This window comes from Cinclus cinclus, chromosome 2 (assembly GCF_963662255.1).
Source record: "Cinclus cinclus chromosome 2, bCinCin1.1, whole genome shotgun sequence".
NCBI lineage: Eukaryota > Metazoa > Chordata > Aves > Passeriformes > Cinclidae > Cinclus > Cinclus cinclus.
In genome coordinates, this window is record NC_085047.1 from 39945150 (window position 1) to 39953169 (window position 8020).

Genomic DNA, 8020 nt, shown 5'->3' on the forward strand with positions numbered 1-8020 from the left:
TGAGGAATTGCTCAGCCTTGGGGAGTAGGGCCTGGCAGGACACTCGTGTATTTGTAAATGGTTTGGTTCACAGTGTGTTGACGATGGATGCAGAGTAGTGTAACTTGACAGTTGCCTTCGGCAAAGTACATCAGCACTCAGGGGATTTATAATAACTAGTTGTTTTGTAATATATTTTACTAACAGGGCAGAAATGTGTATACGTTGAGCCACATAGGAGAGTTAAAGAAATACTGGAGGAGCACTTTCATTTTCAGAAAGAAGAATACAATGTTAAACATCCAGCTACAGGTAATCCTCTCTATCAGCAAAGGGCAAGTGTTCATCAGGACAAATGATTGTTTTGAGGAACTGTGACAAAATTACAGAACATTTATATAATAGCGTGCAGGACATATAGAAACAGCAGAATTGTATATTGCCTTTATTACTTCTTTCTCTTTTTTTGGTCAGAAATTATGAAACCAGAGAGAACACAGGTAATTCCATATGATATATCAGTTTAATAAACCAGAAACAATTGCTAAGCAGTAGGGAGGTTTTGTTACCATTGTCTTTGAAATAAATGCTGTAGTTATTAGAATACTGTTTCTCTTGTGCAGGATTGAGACCCATTTCTGAACTCACTCAAAATGAATTTAAAACAATTGTATTCACAGACAAAAATGTACTTAAATTAGTTGATATAACGACCATTTGAGCCTGTAATTTTAATTTTTATTACTGTGATTAGGCTCTGTAGGGAATTATAGCACACACCTGCAAATGACTAGCTTAGGTAGCCTCTGTGTGTAGTAAGCAGAGGGAAAAAAGGCACTTTGGACATTTTCTTGACTCGTTTTAGACACCTGTCATTGCATGTGTCATGCTCTAAAAGTGCCTGTTATTTTCCTGTTGCCTGAAAAGCTGTCCTGAACACAGAGCTGAATTGCAATGTTAATACTGGTCTGTTCAATCTAGTCATGTGCCTAATGTTACTAAGAGCTGAACAGAGCTATTTTTTTCTGCATCCATGTGCCAACAGATCAAAATTGTCTGGAATATTTAAGTCTGGTTGAATAAATGGATGCTACCTTATATGTTCTCATGACTTTTGAGGAGTGTCCCAAAGAAATATATATGTTGTAGAGGTTTAAAGTACTAAAGATAATAAACACTATACAAATATTTGTTACAGGACTGTATAATAGGAATCTATAACAAACTGAGTACAGAAATGGTATGTATAGCATAACGTTATAGGCATAGCATAACTATGATAAATGATAAACATGATAAATACGGATGCTGGTGTACAGATTATTCAGTGAGTACTGAATTCCTTTGTCAGCTGTGTGGACAATTAGAGATGCCTACTATGTGGCCGGGCTCTGATAGACAATAGTCAGGTTGGATGGTTAATGATTTACACAGCTTAGACTAGTAAAGTGTATTGTTTATAATAACTTAGATGGCCAGTAAATTGTAACCTCTCCACAAAATAAATTAGCTTTTGATTTTGGTTTGGGTTGTGGTTTTGGGGGGATGGGTATTGTTGTTTTCCATATTTTTATGAGGGCATATGGTCTTCCAGTATGACCAAAACAGGATGCTTACTGAATCAGTAAGCTATTCTTGCTATTTTTTATTTATTATAGACAAGCTGTATCCTGCTTCAGTTAGGTGCCTGAGTAGTCCTAAGAGCTTCTATAAACAGTAGAGAGTGTTGTGTACCTTCAGCAATCTGAATTTCTCTCTGAAGGTGTTGATCTCTTTTCATTAACTATGGAAAAATATTATTGTGTAGTTTTATATCAATTCTAGGAAAAGCTGAAGTAATTAATTATAAAGCTATTGTTTTGCCAAATTGTTAACAGTGGCTCTGGAAGAAGTTTGGAATATGAAGAACAATTTCTCCATTAGAAGCCTGAAACCAGTGTCACAGAACAGCAGCGATTTACTTTTACAGCCTCAATTCTACTCAAGACATACAAGAATGAAAAGTAAGAGTCAACAATAAGAAACTTTCACTGTAGCACCTCATTTTTAAGTTGCAGGGCATCTTTCTGCAGAGCTAATCCATCTCTTCCTTTAGTAAGTAGGAAACAGACTTTGAAATCTTTGCAGAAGAAAGCTGTTCAGGACTGCTGTGTTGAGTCACCTTATTTCATATTCTGAAACCTTTTGTAGAGGTTCCACATCTATTTTGTGGAAAAATCACTTGCTTCCTACTGATAGATGGTGAGTGTTGGTTTCATGTTCATTATGAACCTTACTGTTTTAGCATCCAACCTTAGGAAATTCAATTGTTTGGAAAAGCACTCCTCCAGCACACCTCCTGAAAAGAGCTTCATCTAGATATCCTTTCAGGCATTTTAGTATTTGCCTGCAGTGGTCAGCTGGTGCTCTGGGAAATGTGTTTCTCTCTTTACAGTCTGTAGTGTGTGGCTTTTGTGGAGCAGATCTGTTCTTTACAGATTTTACCTTAGTGTGTGCCCACATTCTCTCCTAACCTAACTCTCTTTAAACCCTAAGGAAACAGAGTTTGTTTGTTTTTTAAGGGGAATATTTTTAGTGCCATGAGCTTGCAGAATATGTAACTCAGCATATTTTGCCACTAGACAAAGCTCCTTCCCACATTCTTGAGGGATAGTGGTTTAAAAATACAGGAAGCTGCATGACTAGCACCTCTTTCTTCCTATCTTGATCTTGTGAGATCAGGAGACAGAGGCATCTTAGTAACAACAGCAGCATGGATTAAGCTACTACTACTATAAGAAGTGTTTAACCAGTACAGCCTTCTGCCATGCTGCCTTTACTTTAGAGTTTCTTACTTGTAGGAACACTTCAGTTACAGAGCAGACCTAAAAACTACAGAATGACTCAGAGTTTTGAGATGTTGGCACCATTTTAAGGCTCATGTACCTCAGGCTTCCAGTGAAGGCAAAGCAGAATTTTCAAAGACCATGATCTCAATTTCCTGTTCAGAACCACGAAGAAAGAAGAGTTTTAAAACAAAGCAGTTTATTCAGATTGATGTAGGTGCTGAAAATCTGTTGATTTTCCTTTGAGAATTTGGATGTACCTTCTTTCTCAGGTTCTGCTGCTAGAGGCATGTGGTACCCTCCTCACTAGCTGTGCTGCCTGCTTTGCAGTGGGCAGGCAGGCATTGTGAGAGAAAGAGGTGGCAGAAAAGATACCTAATGGGAGAAAAGCTGGGAGCAATCTGGCTTCAGCTTGTACATTCACCAGACCATCTCCATGTACTCTTTTCTGTGTAAGGATCTGGGAAGAAAGGAGACAGTAGTGAGGAGATGGAGTGGGTACAGGCTACAGAAATGGACAAAAGGGAAAGAGATGATGAGAGGAGCCTGCTGTATTTAGTGCCAGAGGGAGAGGAACCAGTGAAGGAAAAGGAAGAAGCACTGACAGGGGGAATGAAAGAGGAGATGTACAGAAGGTTGGAAATTCCTGAAGGAAACAGAAAAGAGGAATACAGTTCAGGAACACAGAGATAGAAACTGTAACAAATGAAGGGAAAATATGCAGGAGATATAAATAGGAGAAAAATAAAAAACCTATATATTCATATTGCTGAATTTACTTAGGTACATGCATTTTGCTTCTTCCTTTTACTGCCTTTCCCTAGAAGTGACCAGTAGTTTGGAGGGTTCACTATGTGATGTCTCATCCATCCTTAGAGCAGATGTGTTTTTTACAGATTGCTGAATGTCAGTGCTGTGAAGACCTGAGCCTGCTTTGATGTGTCAAATCAAACATCAGCATAACTGGCTACCTTTAGAAATGTGGATGTTTATTTATAGGATTTTGAATAAAGTTTTACTTGAATATGGAGCTATTTCCTTTTTTATTGTTGTATTCGTATCCTCATACTGCTTTTTAATCTGATGTTGAAAGTAGCCAAATCTGATCCATGTTTCCACCAGTGATGAAAACATCACAATCCAAAGATTGCAAGATATTCTTGCTGAAAAACGTGCAACTGTGAAAGTCAACATTTTCAGTTTTCTCTTTTTCAAAGTGATTCTAAGTTCCAGCAGATGATTTTAATGTAATTGAAGAATGCCTCATAATGCTTTAGGCTGAGTTCTTCCATTAAACTGAGCATTTCAGAAGGCAAGAGTTTTTAAGTGATTTGGTATCTAGCCTGATTTAGTGAAAGTGTAACATAAATAAGCTTCTCTTCATATAAGAACTATCATAGCATCAAAGAACCACAGAGACAGCATGAAACCTGAAATAACTTGCACTCCCACTCTTAAACCATTATTACAGTGAGGTAACACCAAATGAATATTAGTTTGCTTTGTATTATCATGCCGCTTACAAAACAAATGTGGATCCTTCGTACTCTATAAAACCAGAGAAGATATGGAGTCCTCCAGAGGCTGTTTCACCATGGACTTCTGTGTGCTGCAGGGGCACAGCTGACTCACCACGGTCTTCCCCACAGGCTGCTCTGGCTCCTGGAGCACCTCCTGCCTCTCCTCCACTGACCTTGGGGTCTGCAGGGCTGTTTTTCTCACACATTCCTCTCTTCTCTGGCTGCAATTGCTTGTCTGCAATAACTTTTTCCATCTTAAATTTGTTATCCCAGAGCTATTGTACCACCATTGCTAAATGGCTCAGCCTTGGTTAGCAGCAGGTCTGTCTTGGAGCCAGCTGGTATTGGCACTGCTGGACACAGGGGAAGCTTCTAAAACTTCTCACAGAAGTCATGCTTGTAGTCAGTGCCCCTCTGCCAAAACCTAGCCTAAGAGGTGGAGATGGGATTTGTTTCTGGGGCTCTCAATTCCTCTGGAAGTATCTATAACACACTGAATATTTTTAAAGATGAAGTCTCAGTGACAACTCTGTGAAACTGGACATTTATTTCCTTTGGAGTTTTTTCTACAGTTATGTGTGAATGAAATCAAATGTTTGTTCTTTGATTTTTCTGGATCTCTTCTCTGACATTAAAAGTTTGATTTTATTTTTGTATAAGTGAGAAGGGAAAAAGAGAAAAAACAAAACAGTCCCTCAGATGGCTTCAAGCCAGTTCTTCTCAGTGATTCTGTCTGACTTCTAAAGAAAAAGGTTATTGTAGTGGATATTGTACCTGAGGCACTAGAGAAGTAGCTCCTTTTGAAAATACTGTTCTCACTTTTTAGATGCAAATTTGATCATAAATCACATTAATAACATTTGAAAAGCACTGGATTTTCAGACAGAGACTTTGATTATGCTTGTTACATCTTGCTTCTGCTTAGTTTAATTTTTATCCTACTCTTCTTTCCTTGCCTTCCCATTCTGTTTCATAATCATGTTTTAAAATTTTCCAAATGAGAAGACTTTCTGACTCTATCCTGGATTCCTGAACTAACTCAGCGTTGGTGCAACTTTTGGTGCTCATTTTCTCCCTCTTCCTTTTTGTGTGACCTTCTACAACAGAGGTTGTAGATCTAAATCCCTGTTAGATATTTTGTACTGTATATATTACCTCAATTATGAGGCTGTGGTAATTCTTACCTAGTTTGATATATTTGTGTTTATGACCTTTTTATGTGTCTCCTCTTTTTGCTTTTGAATAAAGCAAAACAATTTGTTTAAATATAATATTGCATAATAATAATGCTATTACTATTACTGTGATAGTTATAATATCTTTATAATATTACATTAAATAGGGGGTAATTTTAATTAACTGTGCTCACATTTTATCATAGCGACTTTTTACTGTCTAACTGCCCTAACCATAGCCCTAAACCTAGCTCTCCTTTTCTCTTTTTTTTATTCTATTATTTCATTGCCAAACTCAATATTACTGTTTTGAAGGACAGTTGTTACCATTGGTTATATCATTACATAATTGCCTGTATTAGTACCAGTGATTAAACACATTTTTCCAAGCCTACATCTACATCATTAAGTAATGAAGCACAACAGGAGGGGGCCAAATTATTAAAGCAGTTGGTATTGAGAACCCCATAACTAGAATATATGTGGTTTAGGAGATTTACTTCAAATTAGGGCTGTTTTGTCTCCTGGACTGAGATATGACCCTGATCTCTGATGTTCAAAGAGAAGTTTTACCACAAATCCTTGCTCTCTGCCCTGGGAGATGCTCACTGTGTAAAATGAGAACATCAGTGCTGTTGCACATCACTCTATCTTGCCATTATGGCTGCATAAGATGAAGTCCAGTGCTCAAAAATCTCAAGGAAGATAGAAATTATTGATAATTGCTTACAAATATCCACAGAGCCAAATTCTGGCTTGCTGGTACTCACACATGTGTCAAAGTATCTGAGGATCGTGTGGGACTACTAGGAAAATTTTCTGCTCTGATCTCCACTCTGGTCTACACTGGTGAACAACAAAGCTGTGTGCTTCAAATGAAGACTGAAGAGTGTCCTGAACAGGATCCTTCATTCACAGAAATGACACATTTGTTTATGTCTGTGCCTTGACCTGGAAATATCACCTTCACATGGTTTTAATCCAACATTGCTCACAGTCACAAATTAAACTGTAGCTGGGCAGAATATCTTAACATTGCCTTTGTTGCATATGTAGAAACATCAGTTTGTCTGTCCAGAAACTGTTCAGGCATCAACTTTCAACTGGATCTTCTATCTCTCATTGTATTTCTGAATTTAAAACTTCGAAGCAGAAAGATCATAATCCCACATATGAAACACTAGGTAATCAAATCACAGGCATTTCAATTTCACACTGAAATACAAAGTGTATTATTTATACAGAACAAAACTTTTATCACACCTTTTCATAGATATTTTAGGTTCTTACTTGGCAAAACTTGCATTGAAGCCATGGGGACTATTTAGGAAGAAGAGACTTCAACGTCATTTCTAGTGTCATTCTGGAACCAGACAGCATCCTCCTGAGCTTTGAAGCTGATCACATTTTCTTATGATTAAGAACTCCACAAGGTTTCCCCAGCTGACAAAATGTCTGGGTTGACAGCTGTGGCTAAAAACACAACCATGTCTTACAGTATCTTTTAATCTGCCTTTGTAAAACAGTTGACAAATAGCTTCAAAGACTTTTCTAGGCTTCAATATTTCTGAAGTGTGACAAAACAGAGTGAGTCAGAGTAGAGGAGGAAGCCAGCTGGGAAGTTCCAGGCGAAAATATTTACTGCTGTTAGCGATGGCAAATATTCAACCTTCAAATAAGCAAAATATATTTTATTTTGCAACAGCTTCATTACTAACACACAGTATTATTTTAAATTCCTGACTATCAGCAACATGAGAACTTGCTGTGATTTTCACGGAGCAGTTAAAGCACTCCCAAGCTGCATATATAGTACCAAGAAGTCTGGGTTGTCCTCAGTCCATGGGAATATCTGCTGGACTGGTTTATCTCCAAAGCAGACAAAACCAGATGTGTTCTCTGTGGGAGGTCTTCAGGCATCAGGTAACACTACTTAACCCTCGTCATACTGTGCTTCTCAGTGATGTCCATGGAGTTTTTCCTGAGTCAGAGTGAACAAAACTGCTTGATAAAACCCTGCCAGCACAAAGTAGCTGATGTGATTGTGCCACGGATGTGCTGTGTATTAGGGCAGAAACGAGGCAAACCGAAGCTGACATGGGTTACTACCAGGCTGGTATTTATTTCTGTAGACAACAAATGAGACATTAAAAAGGAAATCTGACCTACACACAGACCTGAGGACACCTGACTTCCAACCCTGGTCCTGACAGTGAGGTCACTCCCTGTATCCGTCAATCTACAGCAACACATCACATCTGGCTGTTAAATTTACTACACCAAATTTCTAGGAGTCTGCTAGTCTTGCAGATGAAAGCACATCTATCATTACTTTCAGTAGTGACTATGATGAATTTCCAATCAAAATGTATTTCTGCTATTTCCCATATTGGAAGGGCTTGAAGACAGCAGCAACAAAACTGTTGGATCTGTAATTTGTAAAAATTCTAAAATATATCTCAAATACATTTCATCTTGCTCTAGATATAAATTCTATAAAGATTTTTGAACTAGTGGACTA